We start from the raw sequence: 24,960 nt of genomic DNA, 5'->3' as shown, positions 1-24,960 counted from the left end.
CAGACAGCTCCTCTATGTCTCTTTTCATGTAGTCCAGGGAGGTACATCTCAGGTCCTTCACATCAACATGGACAATGACAGAGTTATAGGTTCATAGATTAGTACTAGGCTAACTGCCCTTGAGAGCCATTTTAAGCCTAGCCAATTACCCCTATGAGATTCAAACCCTGTACCTTGTGTTTGTAAGGCATACACCTTAACCATTAGGCCACTCTCCCAATATATTTATACTTGTTGTGGAGTGACCTGTGTGCGTGCGTTATGTGGCAGATCCTGGCACCTGACAGGCATCGGACAGTAACTTTCTCCTTGTTTAGCCTGGTGAGTTGAACATCAGTATGCCTGACTATAGAGTCACCTATGACTAGAGTGTTGGGTACATGGTTATGCCTTATGGGCTGTGGTTAAGTGGCACACTGTGTTTGTGGGCTATGTGTCATTTGGGTTGTGCTTGGGGGGTGGAGGTTGTGTGCGTTTCTGCTTTGGAGGGCTCTGTTGCTTGGGCAGATTTTTATTGATACTATGGTCCCAGTAACATGATCCAGCTCTGTTTGGCATAATTCCTTGGCAGCACCTTCTCCCTCTCTCTTGGACACACTTGGGTACATTGTCAAATACTGTATGCATGTGCAAGGATTATGACAGAGCAACATTCTTATAATGAAAACAACACAGTTCTGGGAGGTAGTCACCATAAACCACTCACTGATTCTCCTACAACATTATGCCTCATGACGGCCAGCCTCTCAGTAAATGTCTCCATCAGATTATACGTTTCATCTGTTCTACATGTTCTTTGATATTAGATGCTACACCTGAAAGTTTGTGTTTAACTGAGCATTTTAAAAAGCTAAAGTATTCTTATACAGACTTTGTTTTAATGATTACATTTATAAATTCTGATTTTTTTACATACTTATTCTTTCCATTGCAGCAAAAACAAATTATCTTTTTTTTCCAACATTCTCAGAACATATAAAATGCTCTGAGTGGCAACTTGATTGTGGAGGAGAGACTGACTGGTCTGGTTCTTCTGCCTAGTATGGAAAGGTTACGGTCTGGTTCTTCTGCCTAGTATGGAAAGGTTACGGCAGGTAATATTCAAGCCTAAGGATTATGACACCCATCAGCAGGCATCCTACTGTCTGAAGATCTACTTTCACAGCAACTGCCTTACACCAATTCACTTTTTTTTCAGCTGTCTTAAAAGCTGAGCTCAAGAAGTTTTAAAATAAAACATAGATGAATTTCTCATGACAGGAACCCAACATCAATACAGCAAATAAAACATCTTTTTAGAAGAACGTAATTAGTTCAAGTACATTAGATATGTGCGACAGTTTGTCTTGGGGGATATTTCAGAATGGATTCCAGAAATAAAGCACAGTATGAATTAATGTGATATACTGTTTACCTCACAAATGGAGGCTGAAAAGACAGGTCCATCATCCTACTGCCGGTATCAGCTTGCACCTGGACTAGCCCATACAACAGCTATACTCTCCACATGTATTTCACCTTCAGCACATCACTTTGTCTCTCTTTGCAGCTTTTCACTTTTCCACTGCCTGACTAATAACTAACATTTTCTAAAACATATGGCTGTTGACAACTGACAACTCATATTTACTTATTTGTCAACAGAGGCAGAGAACTGATTCACGTGGACTTTTTTAGACTCAGAGCAGGAACACTCACTGGTTGAAAGTCACAAAGTAGGCAAATGGAGGCTAAGGGAGTCAAACCCTAAACCACAGGAAGCAGCTCATTAACAAGTCATAGCCTTAATTCTCTCTGCAAACTACTAGCTGCAAATATCTTTATTTTCACTTTGTTATTGTCACAAATTTAATATTTACTCTATCTTTTTCACTCCAATCTCCCACCATTCTTTCATCTTCCTCTAAGACAGAGTTCACCTACATACACACCCCACAAACAGAATTATATCAGTACCCACAAAGAGTACTGGACCCCCCCACACCCTAACCAAATACTCCCATTCACTATACTGTCCAGGCTGTGACTGCAAGATTCTCTAAGTCAATGCATCAACTACTGACAACTAATTAATGCTCAGAAGATCTAGCAGTCTAGTGTCCTTTTCATCTCACTGTACCCAGACTCCTTTATTATAACATTCCAAACCACTAGCAATCTACTTTTACTATACTTTCAAAGGCCTTCTAGTTTCCTTAAAATAATATAAAAAATACATAAAATGTAGTGACAAATCCTCTATCACAAACCCAAATCAACTACATAACAGTAACTCTTGCTGGTATACTACGACTCTCCTTTAAGTTGCACAAAATATCATACCAAGGCAAAAGTAGCTGCTTGTACATTGGTTCTACACCATCACCCAAACAAACACTCCTTCTTTCTGTCCATTATTCAGCAACAGCCAGCAATCTGTAAAGCCCCCCAAATCCTAATAAGGTCAGAAGCAAAATTAAGTTGAAAAGAAGAAAAGAGCTGTGCATGGAAAGAGTGGAAAGGGAAGTTAGAAACAGTCAAACTCTTTTCTTATGAGAAACTGTGACACAATCTATTGTGCAATTCTAAAGTTCACCAAATGTGGTAATATTGTAGCATTCAAAATGGAACAAGATCAACGACATAAAAAAACAGACAGTAATGGTGATGATATAGAATTGAAAAGAGAACAGATATAAAACTGACACAGGCACACTTTCTAGGTAAACTAAGCCGTATTCTCCTCATCAATGTTAATGCAAAACTAAGCAAACGATCATATTTTTAAAACCAGAAAGGACTAAATACACATACTTTAACACAGTGTGTTGTAAGCCCTGTAAATACAGAAAGTGCTTCTAAGAATTCATGTTGCATACCAACAGCACATTCAAAAACTCTTCTGAATGTCACATTTGTGATTTTGCCACCATTAGATCATGTTTTCCTTTATTTAAGTGCCACTGATTTACAAAGTTGATTTACTATTAAATTGCTACATTCGAAAAAACAGCAACACTGACATGTATTCAAAAATTGGCACACTACTTGTCTCTGAGTTTCCTTGGTTGAGGTTATCTTATTTTATTATGTAGCACTACCCTTTCTTTATTCTTCCTACCATTTTCACAAAACTGAAAGTATGCAATAGATCAACGAATGCTAGCCTAAGACCACAGCAATGCAATTCTATGCTAGTGTTTTATTGGACATAGGTAGCAAAATTGCTTAAAGATGTTTAACCAATACCAGTTAAGCATAAAAACACCACAGCAGTATAACATCTAGCAGAGCATATTAATGTTACATTCTGTAAGGAACAGTTGGGGGGGGGGTAGGTCCTCTTCATCAACTGACACTTCCCTTACCCACGTCTACAAGAAATAAGTGGGAGGTGGTTAAGAGAGGTGCCAGCCTACCATTTAATGTATAACAGAAAGCAGCACAAGTAGATGCTACACAGATATCACGGGAATGGTACAAGTTCAGTACAATATACTATTGACCATAATTCTTCTAGCATCCTGGTGAGAATATCATATTTTAAAAACTCTGCAAATGCTTAGTTTCTGTTGCATAACATCATAAGAAAGCAAAAGAGTTTTCACTCATGGACATAAGAAAAAGTATTGTTTAAAACAATAAGCACTGTTTTTTTCTAGTTAATGTTTTAGCAGCACATTGTCTCATTGGTTTAAGGTTTATTATCTCCTAGTTCCAGGATACAGTAATGAATTCTGATGTCTGTCCACTGTGTCGAGTTCTCATGCTCTCCACGCGTGTGTGTTCATAGGTTGGTACTAGGCTATCGGCCCTAGGGCCTATACAAGCCTAGTCATAACAATTCCCTGGCTATTTCTTCCCAGAATATTTACTTCCCTGGTCCCCTGTCAAGCAGGGCGACTGACATGATCCCTGGGGTGAATTTCCTATCTCCCATCTGTTCTCCAAGTACTATGGTTTCCACCAACATCTCAAAAATGCCGGCTGAATACCTGCTTTAAACTGCTTACATAGTTAACACTGTCCCTGTGATCTACGTTGTTTCATCAAGGAATCATGTCACTTACTTGCTTAAGATATATAATAATAAACAGGTGACGGGTACACAATTGGAATTAGATTTTATTTATTAAGCATATAGTTTTCTGTTGCAGTTCAGTTTAAGATTTTTAAAAGAAAATGAGAAGAAATTGTGTCTTTGAGAAAGCCATTATCTTAGTTGCATTGTGGTTTCTACTTATTTATTACCAGTACGTTACAAGTATGCATTCGCTGAGTATGTCTACTATCCCATCAGAAACTGCCATTTCTTTATTTACATGAGTATGAAGAACTAAATACAGCGAAATGATAGTCCAGATATCACAAAGGGTCAGGTCTGACTATTTCAGTGCTTCACGAAATCTGGGATTCTGGTCCTCGTTATGTAAGATAGCACATCATCACAAAATGAACCCCAGCATTCTAAATAGTGCATATCTTAAGTCCAAATTAAAATAATAAATGGATATTGCTGATTTAAAATGACAACATGACATTTATCTGTACAGGATACAGGAAGTCTGAATTCACTGAACTAAACTACGATGTATTTCTAATTATCTGTACTTACTTCATATATCCATTACTTCCTTGGCCCGTATTAAAAAGGAACGCTGTGTACACAGCAAATATAGTGTGATCTTTCCATTATCACTATGTTTAAGCAAGAGATGCACATTCCCTTCCCCAATTACTTCACGCCTTTTTTATTATATTTCACCGTTACGTACAACGGGTAGAATTCTGAATTCTACAGTTGATGCCACCTTACCAAATAAAGTCCTCAGCTGTGTGAGATTCATCTGTGTAGCGCATCTGCAAAATGTGGTCCGCAGCATTTTACAAAGTTTTGTAGATAATCACTTCAGTAGGCAACTAGGATGAAGTTCTAGACCGAAGGTCACGTACCTTAACACACAATGACAACTGTCACTGCGTGGACGCGAAGTTCGGGCCTTGTGGCCCCGCCCATACCCAAGTGTCAAAACAGATTTGCCAAAGCTATTTGTCTATAGGTTTATCACCGGTCAACGTCATCAAGGGGCTCGTCCTTGATACCAGGAAATATAAGTACAGCTTCAAAAAGTCCATTTTACTTGTTGAGCTGTGTGTATGTGACTGTGTATGCATAACCCCTGTAGCAGCATGACTGTATTGCCTGTGCGTGCAATGGTTATACCATTTTGTGTGCTGTTCCACCCTGTTAATCCCCCCATTGCCAACCTGTTCAGGGCCTACAGATGTCATCCAGCTTAGATACAGAGTTAGACATTTTCAAACAGAATAGCACTGTGGTGCATGCAATAGGTACAGCAGCCTATAATGTGTGTAACTAGATAGGTAGGAGTTCTAATCTCAAAATTGGCAACTGTGTGTGTATGTGGGTTTGGATGCATATCCTCCTGCAACTGTGAGTATGCATGTGTGTGACACAGTTATACCATTTTTAAGGGCCTGTTAACCCCCCATTGGGAATCCTTACAGCAACTGCAGATGTCATCCACCTGAATAGTAATGGAAGACACTGCAAAAATATATAAACTCTGTGTCACATGTGATATGCATATAGCACTATCACATGTAAAACTAGCCAGGTAGGGCTTCTAATCTTAACAAGGGCAGTTCATGAGTGTGTTTGTGTGTGTGTGTGTGTGTGTGTGTGTGTGTGTGTGTGTGTGTGTGTGTGTGTGTGTGTGTGTGTGTGTGTGTGTGTGAGTGTGTGTGTACCCCCTTGCAGCAGTGTGACTGTGTTAGGGCCACCACTATACATCTCAACCTCTTAGAGAAAGACATCCAGATAAGGCCATAAAGAAAAGTGGGATAAAGGCCAAATATTGGGCTCAATCTTTAAATATTGCTCTGAAAAACATAGACAGTAGATATCAGAACAGGTTGTGCATTTGCATGCATTTTCTGAAGGGTATGAAGTCTGATATGAAAATAACTTTCAATATTGTATAATGTCAGTCTTTAATGATTTGCCATTAATGTGCCAGAAAAACACAATGTTATGGCAAATGGAACAGAAATATGTGGCAAACATCAGGACATTATGCAGAAATTGATAGAGGTGAAAGATATGGCCACTACCTGTCTCACCCTGCAGGCTGCAGTCCATGTTTGGCCAGGTGTGACCTGTGACAATGACTCAAACAATACAGAGGTCCTCAGAGTGTAGGACAACAAACATTTCCTAAAGTTGTCTACTAGTTGTATAAAGCAGCTATTTCACATCAGAAGCACCTTAATGTTATGAGAAATAGCATAAGCTATGGTAAGGTGACACAAAGAAGCTGTCATATTGACAAACCAAGAGAAATCCTGTCAGTTGCACTTGCTGTGGGTATGGTTTGTCCTGCCAACTCTCACGATACTACAATAAGTGTCCCACATTGCACATTTGATAAGGTGGCCATCCTACTCTGTGTTGCCTGTATGCGTGCAATATGCAGACATGTGTAGGCCTTGTGAGTAGCCTCTGCCCCCAATGACCGTGTATCTAGGCATGAATGCTAACTGCCACCACCCATATATATAGGCATTGCCTAAGGCTGTAGCGACTGTAAGTAGTGTGCTGTCATTAACCCACAGACTGATGTAAACACACTGCAATGGGGTCATACAGTGGCTATGGAATGGTGCCAAGGTCCTGGCCTCAAGCTGAATGCAGAAAACAGTACCATCATACCATATGGTGAGGACATGGCCCCATTGTTTCCCACATCAATGGTAACCCCATAAACACACAACCTGCGTTGACAGACCTGGGTACTCAGGTTGATAACACTGGTGCATTCAGACATCAAATAGTTTTATTTATTTATTTTATTTTACATTTGTTAACCGGGAAAGTCCAACTGGACACATATCCATTTTCAGTGGAGGCCAGGGAAGAAAAGCTCCAATAGCATATCAAAATTAAATTACACAAGAATATCATACAGAGATATAGGTTCCATAGAAAAATAAGTTATGTCTAGATTAACAATTCCTTTAGTAAAGTCAGCATACAGCATTCTAGTAGTAGGGTTTATATAGAGTATAAAATATAAACACAAGAATTTTTTTTTGTCTTTCTAAATTATGAATACTCTCAATATTTTGTTACAGAAATAACCAGTGATTATTAAGCTTTACAGTAAAAGGAATTAGGGGACCTTTAGTAGAATCCTTGAATATGGTATCGGTGCAAATTAATCTGAGGAGTAGCATGAATAAAGGCAATTGTTTGAGAAGTAGGTTCTCAGGAGTTTCTTAAATCGAATAGTGGAGGTAGTGGAGGTTATTTGGATAGGTAGTGAGTTCCAGATTTTGGCAATAGTGCATGCAAAGAGAGATTTGCCAGCATCATTTTTGTGCCTGATAACACTTATTAGGTTCTGAGAACTAGATCGTAAGGCTCTGGTAGGGATGTGGGAGTTAATTATACTTTGAAGTGCAGGGTTTTTTTCTGGAAGACAGAAGAGATTATGCGCTATTGTAAGTATTGTGAGTAAGTAGTGGCAGTGGTCAGAAAAGCCTTGGACATGGGTCATCAAATAGGTAAAGCGACTCCATCCAGATGAAAGGTGAACATTACCTATGTAGAGTCCTCAGTCAGTACAACAATAAATTATCATATTGGCCAGTCTGGTGTGTAACTATGCAGACATCTGCAGCAACTGGAAAGGCTATTTTAACACCCTCAAAGGTTGTCCATGGCCTTCAACACTTTTTCCATGCAGACAGCCTCGGATCAGTAGTGCTCCACTTGGTATCAGACAGGTTGTCCACAGGTGGGCTGTGGCATGCCTAGATGGCAATGCTGTGCTCAACCCTTCAACAGCTTCCCCATATATGTGAGTCTAACTCTTTGCGCATTACCAGCACAACAGGCCTGAATCAAATATGCAACAGCAATAAAACCTGCTGGAGAGACAAGTTTGTCTCCCAGAGGGTGCCCTGTCTTAGGAATGCACTTCCCATACATGTCAGAGTATCATGCATACCCTCATCAAGTGCATCCATGATGAGTGGATGGGAGAACAGAAATATGTCCCAGGGGTCCAACCTGCGTTCATTGATGACAGCGACAACAGGTGCTGATCAATGATTCTGTTGGGGATAAAGTAATGTCTGGGTTTATAAGGGACCTAGGGCCCATACTCTAGTAACCTTCTATGGACCTATGTAGTTGCAATTCTACGGAACTCACAGGTGACATGTATCAAGAGTAGCACGCTGTGTCAAGAGGTATGCATGCAAGTTTACACTGTCTGTCCCCATTATCCTTCACACACTGTTCCATGCATATGCTCCTAGGTAAACATGCACATATACAGCCATACCTTGGAGATGAAAACATCTCTGCATTGCCACTATGCCATCCTGAGCTTCTGTACTGGCAGCAGGTCCCCACGACTTAGACACACAGACACCTGGAAGACAAACAGAATAAGGTCTGTGAGACAACAGCCAGTCAGCAGTACTAATTGCAAAACAGCATCATGGCACAACAGTACATACACTTTCATGTGTACGCATGACAATTGCCAGCAGACAGCACCTCACAGAGAATAACACTACTGCACTGCAAACTGCCATTAACTGTACTATATTCACCCTGTACATCAGACACATATTAGCATGTCCCTCCATCGATGGTATGGATGACAGGGATGTGGCACAGATATCAATACATACATAGGGTGTGGTGTTGGCTTGACAAAGGCCTAGGCTGTGCCACACAGTTGACATCGTGTATTTGTGTCTGGTGGGGTGCTGGTCACCTGGGGCGTGGAGAGGAGCTGTGTGTGTCTGGTGATGACCTGCATGTGACAGTTATGTGTGAGTGTATGCATATACACAGTCAAGCCATGTGGCAGCCCTACATGAGGATATGTTGGACAGCTGTGGACCATACATGGCAGAATGGACAGTTCACCATCTCCGGCCACAGACACGGGAACTGGTTCCACCATGAGTGGCACTGGCACCACCATACCCAAGGACAGATGCATTACTATTTGCTGATGGTGACCAGTGTCTACTAGGTCTATGTCCCTCATGGGACCATCCAGCGCCACGTGCCCATGGCCTGCCACATTGTGGTATATAGAGCACCCCCCTTTGGTAGTGCTGGTGGTACTGCCACCATGGGTGTGTGACTGTGTATTGACATGTGAGCTCTCAGCTGATGTTGTTGCTGACATACATCCACTTATATGACACCCCACTCCCACCACATTTTCAAGCACAGACATTGCACAGTTAAGGACTGACAACGTCTCACCCCACTGTCTATCCACTGCATCAGCGAAATGACATAAGGCATCAACAATGATGTGGATGGAGTATGCATGCCAGGCAGTATGACATCAATGACCCCGAGCATCCATCTGGTGTGACACTTCTGACAGGTGCTGGATGGGCAGCAGTCCTCCTTTGACCACCCTTGTCAATCTACCTGTGTGGGACCTCACCAGATCTCTGGCTATGGCTATGGTCTCGAGTCACAGATGCCATAGTTGTCACATTCTCCTGTTCGATGCCACCACCCTCTGACTGTCCAATAGCTGTAGCTGCTGGGAAATGGGTATGTGTGGGCATATGGACTGTTTGTGGGGACATTGAGGGAGGAAGTGGGATGTCAGCCAACGGGATAGATTCAGCTCCCAACAACCTTACCTGCGCCTCACTATGGTCATCATCATCAGAGTCCAATGAGACACTGACATCAGGTTGTGAGGGGGACACACTCTCCAACACCCATGGTCACCCGTGAGGGAAAGACAGCATGACTGCATTAAGTCCTGCACTGTAATGTCTGCTGATCCACATACACACACGCACACGCACACACACACACACACACACACACACACACACACACACACACACACACACACACACAGGTGAGGTGCCACAAATGCATTATACAGGTCACACATTATGACTGATGCCATGCACAACACACAAGCAGACCACAACAGACACACACAAGACAGGCCCTTAACAATATGCAGTGCAGCTATGTCCAGTTAATGTGGCTAATGTGGCTATTACTATACACCTGTGAGATAAGTGACATGTCAGTGTATGTGATGGGCCTTCACCTAAAACACAGTGCACCCATTTCCACAATAGTGATGCCCCCTTTAGAGCAGACTGCCTACACCTTCACAAAAAAGTGCTAATATGTTATAGCTCCTGCAAATATTCCACCCTGATTACCAATGTAATGCACAGCAGTGAACCCCTCCACAAGTGAACATGCAAGTATTGCAATATGGCTAAGCTTAACAGTTGTGTCCATTTGTACAAGATAATATCTGCACATATCAACATATACAGTGCAAACTGTGATACTACTGACATTGCTGACCTTCACAATATGTGTGCACACATGTGCATTATAACCCCCCCACACACAAATACAGATTGACCTGACATTTGTGTACAAGTATGCAAAGGCTGCTACTATGAATGCTACAGTACTAACATGATGCCAACTGGATGCTTACCTATGGAAACTGTGCCACTCACCTCCATGACATATGGTGTTATTGACTCTTGTGAGCTGGTGGCTGAACCTAGGTTTGCCAGGAGCTCCTCTGTGGCTGAGAGTGGTTGTTGTGTAGCAGGCCCTCCACTGGTGCCAGCACAGTCCTTGGCCACAGCTATTGCCCTTTGCAGTGCATGATTTATCAGATCTGTGGCCCGGTGTCAGACATGCTCATAGCTCCTGTCATGCTTGCCCACATGATTAACCAATGTTATGAGGTCTGCCCACAGTGCAGCGCTTTCTTACTGGTTATGGTGACTCCTTGACAACAGCACCTGGTGATGGAGTCTCAGGCCATCAATTATGGCAACGGTCTGAGCTTCTGAGAAAGGTGGATTCCTCCAGGGGTACATCCCACATGAAAGACATGAAGAGGGGAACACAAAACATGGCCACATACATTGCTCACCATTATGTACACACCCTGCACTTCCACATTTGCTGCCACTATCTACAGCTAACTCACACATCATACCCACCATCTATCACCACAGTATGTATGTGGCTATCAGCAATATAGTGGCAATACATCATGCATTGGCCTCCTAATCTTGATGTTTCCTGCTACTTGCTGCATGTCCTATAAGGTGTTCAAATGCATTGTCCTGTTGCACCTATTACTGTTTGTTCATAGCCTGTCTACATTGTATGCAGTGGTGTCAGCCTGCACTGTTGTATTAAGCACCTTGGTTGTAGAACCACCCCTTAGGTCTCCCTAGCCTTTCTCCCTCAGATTCTGCACTATATGGTGGGACAATGTACTACAGTTTCCCCTGCCAGTCCTGTTGACATGGGCGTCCTGGCACAGTGTAGCACCTACATCAGTAACATGGATGGACAGCCATCTGCAAACACCAGCAAGGAACACACACTGTGTGAAAGATGCAATGACATTAGGAATCTACAGTCCATGCTCTCTTCCTGTCAAGCATGCATATCTATCCCCAAACATATTGTAAGCACAATAAGTACACCTCACACACCACCCACACCTACACAATACATAAACACATATGCAAAGGTCCCCAACATACACATCCACGAACAAAGGAGACCTCCAAGGCAAAGCCACACGTGAACACCACATGCCTACACAGTACATACCACACATGGCCACATACTTGTGTCCCACAGCCATGCAGGCATCACCACATGTCAAACATATTACGAATAGGAGACTCCATTGTGAGACACACTGATGTACCTCTCACCTGGCTGTATATGTGGATGGTTAAAGTTACTTGTGTGTCAGGTGACAGAATCTGCCATATCACATACACACTGCTGTGCCTCACCAACAGGTACTGCCATAAGTCTGAGACAGTCCATGCTGGCATGGCTGACCTGGGATGTACGTCCCTGGACTATATGCAGTGAGACATGAGTGAACACACTGATTATGTGTCCCATGCAGTAATGTCCCTAGTGTTATGCACCATTCCGCTGTCACCCAGACTGATGCTGCAATACATTAAGGAAATAATTGACCTCAACATGTGGCCTTTTATTCTGTGATATTCCAGGGGTTCCAGTACCTGTGAGTCTGGGTTAATATAGTCAACAGATCATGATGCTTTGACAAAGGTGGCCTCCATGTGTCTCAAGTGGCCTTCAGGAGTCTGGCAATGGTTCTCACCATACCCATATTTCCTTCATTAGGAAAACTGGTGAGGTTATCACTACCAACATGCAACTGTCAGTGCAGCATATATTGAAGGCCATGCTGCTTAACACTAGGAGTCTACACATGACTCTGCCCTCAATGCAAACATTCTTAAACCTGGGAAATGCTGACATCTGTGCAGTCACACACACATGGTTCAAAGTTTCAGAGAGCCTTACCTGGTGTACCATCCTATCATACAGTCATACCCCAAAGTGTGGGCAGAAATGACATTGGACATGTGATGTCAGTATAAATGAGACACATACACACCTCCATGCTGTACATAGGTTCATAGGTTCATAGGTTTATACTAGGCTATCTGCCCTAAGGCATTTATAAGCCTAGCCCAAACTTTTGTGGCTTACGCCACCCCTTATATGAAAGAATACTGTACCCATTAGTTTGTTGTGCCTCTGTCCAGCAGTGACACAGAGATAATTCCTGGGGTAAACCTACGATCTCCCATCCACAGGTCAAGATTTCTCTTGAACAGAGCCAGCGAGGTGCTCTGCCTCACATGGACCGGGATTTTATTCCACAGCATAGGGAGTCTCTGAGTGATAAATCTATCCCTCCAGCATGTCCTATTTATATCCGTGCTAAGGTTTAAGTCGCTTGCTCTAGTGGTTTTGGTGGATTTGGATTTTTTGAGGTGGAGCATGTCCATTAATTCCGGGTTGGACATGGCCTTGTATGTCAGGCACATGTCACCTCTGAGCAGACGGTATGCGACTGAATAGAGCGGGAGTTTCTTCAATCTGGCAGCATATGACAGATTTTGGAGTCCCTTTATCCTTTTGGTGAGGAACTTTTGGGGTCTCTCCAATTGCTGCAGATGTCGGGTGAGATACATCCCGAATGGGGCATTGTACTCGATCATTGGTCTGATAAGTGAAGAGTACAGGGGAACAATGACCTCACTAGATCTGGATGTGAATCCCTTCATGATCAGGTGGGCAATGTAGAAGGTCTTTCTAACCACTTTAGCAATGTGAGTGTCAAAAGAAAGGCCACTGTCAACCTGGGTCCCCAGGTCCCTGATAACCTCTTCTGTGCTTAGTGGATTGCCACCTATATGGTAGCTTGGGGTTACCTTGTTTTTCCCGAAGGGTATGACTATACATTTTTTTTGCAGTAAGATGCACAGGGGACACTGTAGGGCAGTTCACCATTGCCAAAACAGCTAGTCAAATCATAACTAGCTACCGGCCACCACATGTGACCAGGAAGCCATTATGCCAATATGGGCCTCATCAACTGTATTATGAATTGGGTCTGTACTCTGATCCTGAATCGCTTGAATGATCCAAACATACATTGGTAGACGTACCCATGCCAGCAAACAAATGGCCAGAGAGCCATCAACAGTGGAATTACAAACACCTCAGTGCAGCTAGGGGCTACCCCCACATGAGGTGAAGGTGTGTTGGAGTTGATATTTTCACAACACAGGTTACCACTGCAGCATCCCTACAGTGTCATCCTCCATGGTAAAGCAAACATCATGCGGTCATGTTTGCAGTCACCATCTCCCACAATACACATATAGTTAGGGTCAGACATACATACACCTCCAACTTGGAATACAGCCTACTGGGGGGTTGTATACCCAGCTTTACAGCCCCTAACCCCTCTGTAAGGACTGGCACCAATATCCACGCATACACACAAGTGCTATATGTGCATTTTTATAGATGCATGGTGTCAGGTATACCAGACAGACTACATCATCTTCTGCAAGGATATGTACACCTGTCTGCTGGACATCTGCAATACATAAATGTTTATAACAGGGATAACATACCACTGTCTGAGACAAAGTAGGAGCAGGTACCCATTTTGCAGCAATGTCTCCTTAGCATGAACAAGTGAATGGGATCACTCCTGGAAACCTGTACAGCAAATCCAGAGCCCACATTGTCGACATCCACTACAGACAATCATCTCCTGTTCTGCACATATGTCTGCAACATCACAGGAAGCACTTGCATCTGCTCAAGTGTGGTGGCAAAGGACACCAGCTATACCAATGCTGTAGGTATAACATACTTGATGCCTAACATCGTGTAGGCTTCACCCCTGAATCAGCAGGATGTCCACAGTACCTGCCCCCTTCTCCTATATGTAGGGAACAGGTCACTAATACCATGTGAACATCATGGTATACATCCACCATGGGAGCCTATCTCATCACAGGATGCATCCTACATGACTCCAAGCATAACTTTGCAACACCGTAAGGCACTGTATTCAAAGGAGGCCTGACTACTGCCTTTGTCCAGCCATGTGAAGGACAACCACTGTCACCCCTTTACACTAAGGTGTGGAGTCCACCGATCTGTCACATTATACACTCATCAGCCTAACTAAGCTTTTCTGCAAGGCCATAGCACAGTTTATAGTGAACCTTTTTAACAAGGACATTGGTGACCTCCACACACTCCATCACACATAGTTAGGCTTTGTGAAGGAAGGGATCATGTCTTTTACACTCAGCTAACCTCTTTGACATAGTCACCAAAGCCATGGATGGGGGCGACAGTGCACACTGCCTACCTTGACCTGGACAAAGTCTTTGGCAGTAAAACACACTTGATGATAATAGATATACACTCCCAAGTATGCCTTACACTACATGTTACCATAGGGGTAGCACACTGGCGCACTAACATGATCCAACTAATCCACATTGGGGAATCCACCTCAAGCGGTTGACCCATAACTAGCGGCATAACCTCTTGTTCTGTGTTTGGGCCTCTGTTATGTGTGATGTACACATCTGAGGTTCAGGACACAGCCATTGGGCTATGGCCGACCATATCTGCAGATGACTGCATGCTGTGTGCTGTAACCGGATTCCCTAGTGATGTGGACATCTGCCTTGGAGGGTGTCATGCAGATACATTGCACCTGCAAGACACATGGCCTCAGCCCGCATACCAGGAAATGCAGTGTCAAACTCTTTGGGGAGAGAGACTTAACCACATATTATCACAGTACTAACAACATCCTAGGGTCAGTCATGAGGGATCTGTGCACACAGGTTGATGGCAACATGACATTTCACCACGTTGCTTCCATTGCATGGTAAACCTTCTACATGACCAACCTCATACATAAGGGTATAACATCCAGGGACATGGGGTCTTAACATCTCTGTATTCACCCAAATAAGGTCCATTATTGTGTAAAATGCCCCATTTATCATTCACCTCACACAGCACATGCAGCAGCTGGGGATATCACAGAGGTTCCCCACCAGGGATACCAGGGCCTCAAACATCTGTCATACACAGATAGGCTATAAGCCCAACCCTTTACCCGGTTTCTACATACTCCTCAGAGGTGACCTCTGCCTGGCATGCAAGGCAATCATGGACTCCACATTGCTGGGACTGCTGCACAAGTGCAACTCAAGCTCCACTGTATAAACACACACACATTCCCTCAACCTAGTGTGCGACATCAACTGGGCTTGTTGACACCTCAGATGTGTGCCCCACACACTCACCCCACTGTAGAATGGTCACCCTGTCCACATCAGGCAGGGTAGCTAATTACACCTTTGCAGGCAGAACCTGGATAACTTGATGGTTAACTGCACATACACCCTTGGGATACCAGCTGTGTCCCTGTTGGACTGGGGCATCAGGTGCTGCCTTGCATACACGTAGGCTACCATCTGATCTAGGCATATGGGGGCTCAGGGCCCATAGCCTATTAACCACGTATGGTCCTAGGTATACCAGTTATGGCATATGTGCTGTGACAGACTGTGTTGTTATGTGTCCACCCATCACTGCCATCGACTGTGGTGTGTCCCCTATAGGCAATGTTACAGTACCATGTCATACAGCCAACATCTGACAAATAGGTGAGTGGTACTACAAGTGCATGTGGACATTCCAGCAACATCTGTGCTACACAATAACTGAGAGTGGTGTATATGTGGTGTAGAGTTCCCCCTCATAGGTGTCTGACATCTGCAGTACCCAGATGTTTGCAGAATGTGTACATGTGCCTGATATATGTAGACCCCCTGCCTGACACATTTCAATGTCTGGAAACCAGTTGGATAATATGTAATGGTTGTCCCCAAAGTGTGGGGAATGTGTCTGTGACATGTCAGACCCCTCAGAACACAGTAATGGTATATTAATATCTGGTACTGTATTCATTTGCTTACATTGTATACTCAATATGTACACACTGTTGCTGAGGTGGAGCCTGTCCCCCCCCCCACTATTACTGCCTATAACCTGCGGTCATGCTGCAGAGGGTTACTAGGTATGCTAGCCATAGCTGTAAGACAATGACATACTGGTTTAGAGTACACAGTGACCTAGCCAGAGTACATCAGGAACAGTCCGGGACACCTGAATAATGTTTGAACTCGCCCCGTATGACATTCACAGACAGAGGGGCTCACTGACAGTACATGATGTGATATGTCAGCTGTAAGCCACCACTAGTTATTGTCACTATTGTACAACAGACAATCCAGTCGCATTTGTACATGAGCTGACCATTGCTGGGGTGACTCAGGGGCCAGAGCTGTGATCTATATCACTGCAGACAGAGTCAAAAGGGAAGACTGTAGGTGCTGGACAACAGAGTAACAGTGACATGTCATTGCAAGATATGTTGTTGAGACTTACTGTTGAAATTACTATTTCCCATGACTTCATCCCCCCATCTGCATTCCATTACGTGGTTAATTCTATGACATACATGGTATAGTGCTATACTCCTTTGTAAGCAGAAATCCAGTGGTAGTTTTACTTGGAAAGCAGTTTGTCTTCATGAAGAAAGTCACAGACCTATTTACCATAGGCAGTAGCTTGCCTTATGTAGGTAATGTTCATGAACAGGTGTTTGCATGTGCACCAATCTGTGACTCACACCTGCTAATAGCATCCAGAACAGCTGGGTTGCATTTTCATTAGCCAATATCATGGAAACAAAGTGCTATAATTAAGCCCTTCGTGTAGGCCTTGGCCCTTTTCCTGGCCTGTGAGGAGGACATTATCAAGCCATGGGAGCTACAACATCACAGAGGGTAGATAGAAATACTGTTCACTGTTTGGATTGATGTGGTATGTCCACAGTTTTGTATGCTATGTTTGTCAGTTGTTAACAGACTTTCTGATTCTGTGGCAGGTTACTATTTAACAATGTTTGTTGGGGTCAGTAAGGAGACAGGCATATGTGAGTGTCTACATAATTTTTGTCTGAATGTGCATGCTGCTGCAGTTGATGCTAGTCTATCAGCCATGTATATTTGTAGGGGGAGACTGTGACACATGTCCCTGTCACCTGAACATCCCCCACCCAACCCCTTATGTCCCTTATGTATGGGTGTTGTGTGGATGTCCTGTCCTAGGTGCTTGGGAGGTATGGTAGGTCTGTAGCAGGTAGCTAAAGATAGTGCTGCATGTGTAGCAGGCCACAGATGATGCATTCTGTCCAGGAGTCATACTGGGTATTGTAAAGACATTGGGAGACAGCAGGATGTATATGTCAGTGAGGGAGCAGTGTCAGCTCTTGTGTCACAGCACGGCCATGGTGAGGGTACCCATAACAGTCCAGGTGAGGCATGTGCTTCTGGTACATATGTGAAGTAGTCGTGCCATCCAGAGCATGGTAGGGTACAGTTAGCACACATATTCATATTTGTGACATGTGGCCCAACTTCCAGGCCTTTGATGTGCTACTGTGGGTGGCAGTGAGTGTGGTAGTACCAACCAGTTCTGCTGGACATTGCAGGGCTCAGTTATTTCTATGTTGTATTGGCAAGCATGTAGTTGTCGTGCAACAGACTGGACTGTGGGCCAGAACTGTGGATGTTCAGATGTCAGACATGCTAGGAATGTAACAGATAGAGCTACTGAGCCATTATTATAGGAGGTGTGCTTGCAAGACATATGTGCATGCATACAGTGTGTTACACAGAATTGACATGAACATGTGTATTTGGATGGGTATGATGTGTGACACTGACCTGTCTGTCATGATTTTGTAACTCAATCTGCACTGACTTGCCAGTACTTCAGAACACAGGATAAGTTTGATGACAACCATGCCATAAGTAGGTGGCACAACAGTGGACATTCTGCAACAGTCTGTGCAGTTGTCAGCTATAGCTGATATCGTAGGCCTCCTGTAAATCCATCAATATGTCTTTGGCTGTGCACTGGTTCAGTGTCTGCATCACAGGCCCAAGTACACTGTCATTTATCACATCATATGTAGAAGTAACAAGTAGTGTGTCACTGGTAATCAGGATATCTTTGTAAAAAACACTAGTAATTCTCCATAGCTGAGTTGGCCTAGTAGTCTAATGCACTCTGCTGTAGTTCTGAGAGTCCTGGGTTTGAGACTTGGCAGGGGTGGTTATTTTATTGATGTGCAAAACAGTGTCAGAATCAGATAAGGTGATTAAAGTAGCTTTAGGTGGGTTTGCGTAATGTGTTGCAATGCTAAGCAGTGCTTAGTCCCGCTTAAACCTGCTATTTTCAAAAAAGGAAAAGAAAAAAGGGGGGTGATAGGATAGTGGTAAAATGGGGCAAACAGGGGGAAAACAATATGAAAGACAGGTAGGGATGTGCAGGACGGGTGTATGAAAGGACCATAACTCTCCATTTATTCTACAGCAACAGCTGTGCATGTTGTGGACAATTTGGTATTTAGAGTCTCACATCCCACAGGGAGGGGTGTGGGTGACATAACTTTGGTGATTAATTGCTGGGATGACTGACTGATGCCAGTGTTAAGTAGGTGTGAAATGGAAAGCTATGTATGGGACAACTTTTTTTTTTTGATGGACAGATGCCCTTTTTTTAAGGAGAGGATGTAATCTTGGGGAAAGGTTGTAGGTATGTTTGGGGAGGTAAGTTGGGTAGGAGTGGTTGCATTTGCAGACAGACAAGACAGCAAGGACAGCTGATAGGGGCACTGTATGACACATGAGAGGGGTAAACACCTTGGATGGGGAGAGTGTTTGCGAATCAGAGGACCAAGTGCCTCCAGATGGAAACAGTGGGACTGAGCTCCCCACCCATGAGTAGTCACCACTGCCCCTTCACAGCCCCAAAGGTGGCTGTGCTGGGGGCTGGGCACTGGGGCTGGCCTGCCCCTCCATGTGCACCAGTCTGCCCTCAATCTGGTGCAGTCAGTCATCCAAATCATGCTGGGTAACCCTATGTACCATGCCTGGGAAGTGAGTTTGGGTGATGATATCCTCTCTGCACCTGTGCCTGGGAGGGAACGGGCCCCTTACCCTGAGGTGGTTCCACCCATGGGTGGTGCAGGACCAAGGGAGGAGGCAGCTTCAGTTCGGGTCCCAGATGTGCTGGAACCTGGTGCCATGGCCAGATGAGGTGGGCTAGATGGATCCACCGGAACCAGCCTACCCAAGCATGCTCTGTTGTTGAGGTTTATCAAAGTGTATTGGTTAGTCATGAACAGAACATTTCAATGTTAGTTATAACAGCATGCATGGGTGTTCCAATTAACCCAGAACAATGAAATTGCATAGCATACAGAATACAGGCATAAATGGAATAATAGTCATTATTGTAACATCATGCCAGTAACAGTTACGGCAAAAGGCCAACTACATTAGTATTTCAACAAGGTATGTTAGTATGTAACTATTATAATATATAACCAATAATCCAACACAAGGCCCAACATTAAGTTTTGAGAACAACATATGTAAAAATGGAACCATACCCGTAGTATAAGAATAATAATTTGTGATGCAGATAAGGGGTGGGGGGAGAGAAAGACATTCCATTACCAACTGTATATGCTATATTTTTCACAATAGTACTGCTCCATACTCTACAGGTCTGCCCTTACTTTATGTCTTCAAGTATCCTATTGCTTCTGTAGCATGTACATACCTCTCAAGCTATCCAGATGGGGTGGTATTGGCCAAGCTGTAACACCTACGAGTACATAACAACAGGACTATTACTTGTCAGGAGAACATATATAACTACTAAGGTATAGTTTGCACTGATGTTGTGTGAGTGTGCTACTGGCATACTTCAACTGCGTTTCAACAGGTTGGATTTGGATATCAAGATGTTTACTCGGAAATTAAATTTGGAAATTTTATTTATTGACTAGTTAAATCAAACATTTAACTGTAATTTGTTTCATAAAAGAAATACATTCAATTCTCCACTACATCATGAACTTCAAAATTTTGACACATTAGTGGTCAATGAGTTGAGGAACAACATTAGGACTTAAAGATGTCATTACAATAATCTCTCCAAGAAAGAAAAGGGAATATTGGAAAAATTATCCCACAATAAAGACCTGTGAGAAATGAAACCTGATGGGGGGGGGGGTTGGTCCTAATGGAAAATTGGATGTATACAGCCAAAATGATGGAAATACTTAATACAGATGGTATGTATTTCCTAGTATTCAAAAATGAACTAAACATAGCATATAGAAGACTGGACCTGATTTTGGAAGATAATTTAACTCAGGGTTTAATTGATTTACAACTTTTTGATTTCTTTAAAGTGCACAAACCTTACTTTCCAGGAATTTTTGGCACTCCAAAGGTCCATAAGGACCAAGTCAACCCCCCTCTTAGACCTATAGTTACCTCGGAGGGATCCAAAACTCAATCTTTAGCCATTAAAACCCTTTTACAAACTGCATCCACACATACTTATTGACTCCTGGAATGTCTTGAAAAAGATAGGAGAATTGGAGTTCCACTCAGATTTGTTTTTTCTTACCATTGATGTGAGGGATTTATTCTCAATAATATCCCATAGTACTAGATTGGAGTGGTTCGAACTAATGATGATAGAGTTTGGTTTTCTATCCATAGTTTCATAGTTTCATAGTTTAGTACTAGGCTATCTGCCCTGAGGCATTTGTAAGCCTAGCCATAGTGATGTGGCTTTCGCCACCCCATAAAATGGTACAAAATGCACAGAATAGATTTAGAATACTGTGCCTCTGTCTAGTAGTGACACAGTGAAGGTCCCCTTATATAATAGAATTAGTTTACTGTGCCCTTGTCTAGTAGTGACACAGATGTCACCCCTGGGGTAAACTTATGATCTCCCATTCACTCATCAAGATTTCTCTTGAAGAGAGTCAGTGAGGGGCTCTGCCTAACATGAACTGGGATCTTGTTCCAGAGCATGGGAAGCCTCTGGGTTATGAATCTATCCCTCCAGCATGTCCTATTCATACTTGTGCCGAGGTTTAAGTCTTTAGCTCTCGTGGCTCTGATGGATTTGGATTTTTTGAGGTGGAGCATGTCCATCAGTTCCTGATTGGACATGGCCTTGTACGTCAGGCAGAGATCACCTCTGAGCAGGCGGTATGCTACTGAATAGAGCTGGAGTTTCTTTAGTCTGGCAGAATAAGACATATGTTGGAGACCCTTGATCCTCTTGATGAGGTACTTTTGTGGTCTCTCCAGCTGTTGCAAATGCCGGGTGAGGTACATACCAAATGGGGCATTGTACTCAATCATGGGTCTGATGAGGGAGGAGTATAGGGGTACAATGACATCCTTGGATCTGGATGTGAATCCCTTCATGATAAGGTGTGCAAGGTAGAATGTTTTTCTAGCCACTTTGGCAACGTGGGTGTCAAATGAGAGGTCACTGTCGACTTGGGTCCCTAGGTCTCTCATTACTTTTTCCATACTCAGTGGGTTGCTGTCTATGTGATAATTTGTGGGTACTTTGTTTTTCCCAAAGGGGATGATTATACATTTTTTGGCATTTAGTTTAAGGCCATGACTCCGGCACCAGTTGTCCGTTTCTGTGAGGCCTTTTTGTAGGATGTATGTGTCCGCTGGTGTATCGACTATGGCACCTAGTTTGCAGTCATCTGCGAACTTTGTCAGCCACAACCCTCCCATGTTTGCTTTAACATCTGAGAAATAAATGCCGAACAAGAGGGGTCCCAAGACAGATCCCTGTGGGACACCACTTGTGACTGGCTTTCAGTCTGACATTGCTCCAGCGATTTTAACTTTATGGATTCTGTCCTTTAGCCAGTTTGCAACCCATCTAGTGACATAAGGGTTTACATTTAAGCTGTTGAGCTTATGTATGATGCCTGAGTGGGTTATTGTGTCGAAGGCCTTAGCCAAGTCCAGGTAGGCTGTATGGACTGCTATGCCCTCATCAATGGCTCTAGTGACTGTTTTGAAAAAGTCAACCAGGTTCAAAAGGCAGGATCTGCCCTTTACAAAGCCGAACTGGGTGGGGTCAAGTGTCTGTAGGTCCCCAATGTCTCTGTTTATGAGTTCCATAATGATTCTTTCCATAGCTTTGCAGACCAGGCTGGTCAAGCTTATGGGGCGGTAGTTCCCAGGGTCTGTAGAGGTACCCCCCTTGTGGAGTGGGACCACTGTTGCTGTACGCCAGTGTTCAGGTACATATCCTGTAGTAAGGCTAAGGTTAAATAGCATTTTGTGTGCGGGTTTAGCTCCTCTTGGAGTTCATGTAGCATAACACGGGATACCGTCAGGTCGCATTGATGCTGTGTTTTTAGCTTTGCTGAGGGCTCTCACCTGGACATCTGAGATGACAGGGAGATTACATTTAGCTGGGATAAGTATTTCTTCTTTTGGGGGTGAGGGAGGGGAGAAATTTGCACTGAACCTGTCAGCCAGAATGTTGGCAATATCTGTGGGTTGAGTGTATTTTTTGTTGTTGTGAACTAACTCTGAGCATATCTGAGGGTTTCCACCCAGGTTTCTAACATAGCCGAAGAAGGCTTTGTGGTTATCTTTAGTGTCCTTAGCGATTTTTCTCTCAAGGTTGGCCTTGGATGTTTTTATGAGAGAACGTAGTTTTCTGCTAGTGTTGATCAGAGATGTCTTCCCTTTATGGGATTTTGCTCTGTCGTGCAGTAGCTTCCTTCTTTTGTTATACAATTTGTTTATGGCTGAGGTCCACCAGACAGGACGCTTGCCTTTGGTGGAGAGGGACTTGGATTTATTTGGGATTGCATGATCCATGCATTCTTGGAGATGTCCATAGAAAGCATTTGTGAAGGATTCAGCATTGCGGGATGTGGTATCCACTGGCCCAGTGGGCTTAAAGGATACCATCTCAGTCTTAAGAAGAGTGAAGTCTGCTTTTGAGAAGTTTTTCACTGTGGTCTTTTGTGCTGGGGATGGAGGTGGGATATGTATATCCAGGGTGATTAGTTTGTGGTCAGATCTCACTAGTGAGGGGTATACCTCTGGTGTGGAGCATGTTGTCCCCATGTTTGTGATGATCAGGTCTAGTATATTATCTCCCCTAGTGGGAGAGGTGACTAGTTGTTCCAGTGCATTTGAATTTATGAATTCCAGGAACCTTTGGGCTAGGGTGTTAGGGCTAGAATAATGTACCCAATCTATGTTAGGGTAGTTGAAGTCTCCCAGTATGATGGTATTTTGTGATACATTCATATCCCCCAATGTCTTCAGGAAGGCTGAGTGGGTTTCCTGAGATTGGGAGGGTGGTCTGTAACATGCTACCAGTTGTATAGCAGTTTTGCCTATGGTTAGTTGCACCAATAATGACTTCAGAATAGTCCTAGAAAATATGGAGCTTGTCCTTAAAAACAACTTTTTATACTTTCAAGGAGAATTTTACCATCAGTTAGATAGTGTGGCCATGGGCTCATCCTGTGCACCCATTTTTGCAAGCATTGTGATGCTTTATTGGGATTAAAATTTTGTATTTAACTCTACCTTCAGCAGACACATATATAAATATTACCATTTCTTGGATGATCTTTTTATTGTTTGGCAAGGAGCCTTAGAGTTGGTCACTCCCTTTATGGATTTTCTTAATAACACCACAGAATTCTTGGAATTCACCTACAAGGTAGAGAAGGATGAGGTACACTATCTGGATGTATGTATAAAAAAGGACCTTACCAATGGTAGATTTGTATCCAAGGTATAAAGAAAAATTTGTTTCCCAAATTCTTATCTTCATTACGAAAGTAACCATCCCCAGTTCCAGAAAAGGAACATAGTAAAAGGACAGATGCTAAGGGTTGCATGGATGACCTCTGAAGGGGAAGATATAATTAATGAATTCGAGTTTGTGCAGACCCTTTTCCTGGAGAAGGGTTACCTGGATAGTCTCATAAAACCACTAAAGGAGAATATCCTTAAAGAATGGGGAATTAGATATATACCTCTGTTTAGAAGGGTAGAAAATCCCAATCAAATAGAGGAAGCCAACAACACAACTGAAATAGTATTCCCACAGCCCCTAAATCCCAAGACCCCTTATCTTGTGGTTACTTATGACTAGAATACAAGTTGGGTGAAAAAGACTATCAATGGGATTTGGGACATGTTCTACAAAATGCCCAACAGACTTGAGGTGTTTAACTATAGTTCACAATATAGCTGTAGGAGAAACCATAACCTCAAAGAAATATTGGAAAGGGAAAAAACCGGATGGTAATATAACATCTAAAATGGGAACATTTAAATGTGGAAGATGCTCCCAATGCACATTTTTGGCCGAAGGTGATATGCTCAGGGCACCTGGTTTTACCTTAAGAGCAAAAGATTTCTTTAGTTGAATACTAGGAGGGTTGTTTACATTGCTTATTGTTCTGCCTGTTGGGCATTCTATGTGGGAAAGACAGAACGTAATTTAAGATGATGAATTTATGACCATATGTATGATATAAGCCGGGATAGAGACAAATGCCCTAG

The sequence above is a fragment of the Protopterus annectens genome, chromosome 7.part1, assembly GCF_019279795.1.
Source record: "Protopterus annectens isolate FY-2018-M chromosome 7.part1, PAN1.0, whole genome shotgun sequence".
Classification (NCBI taxonomy): domain Eukaryota; kingdom Metazoa; phylum Chordata; order Ceratodontiformes; family Protopteridae; genus Protopterus; species Protopterus annectens.
This window is presented reverse-complemented; position numbering follows the sequence as displayed.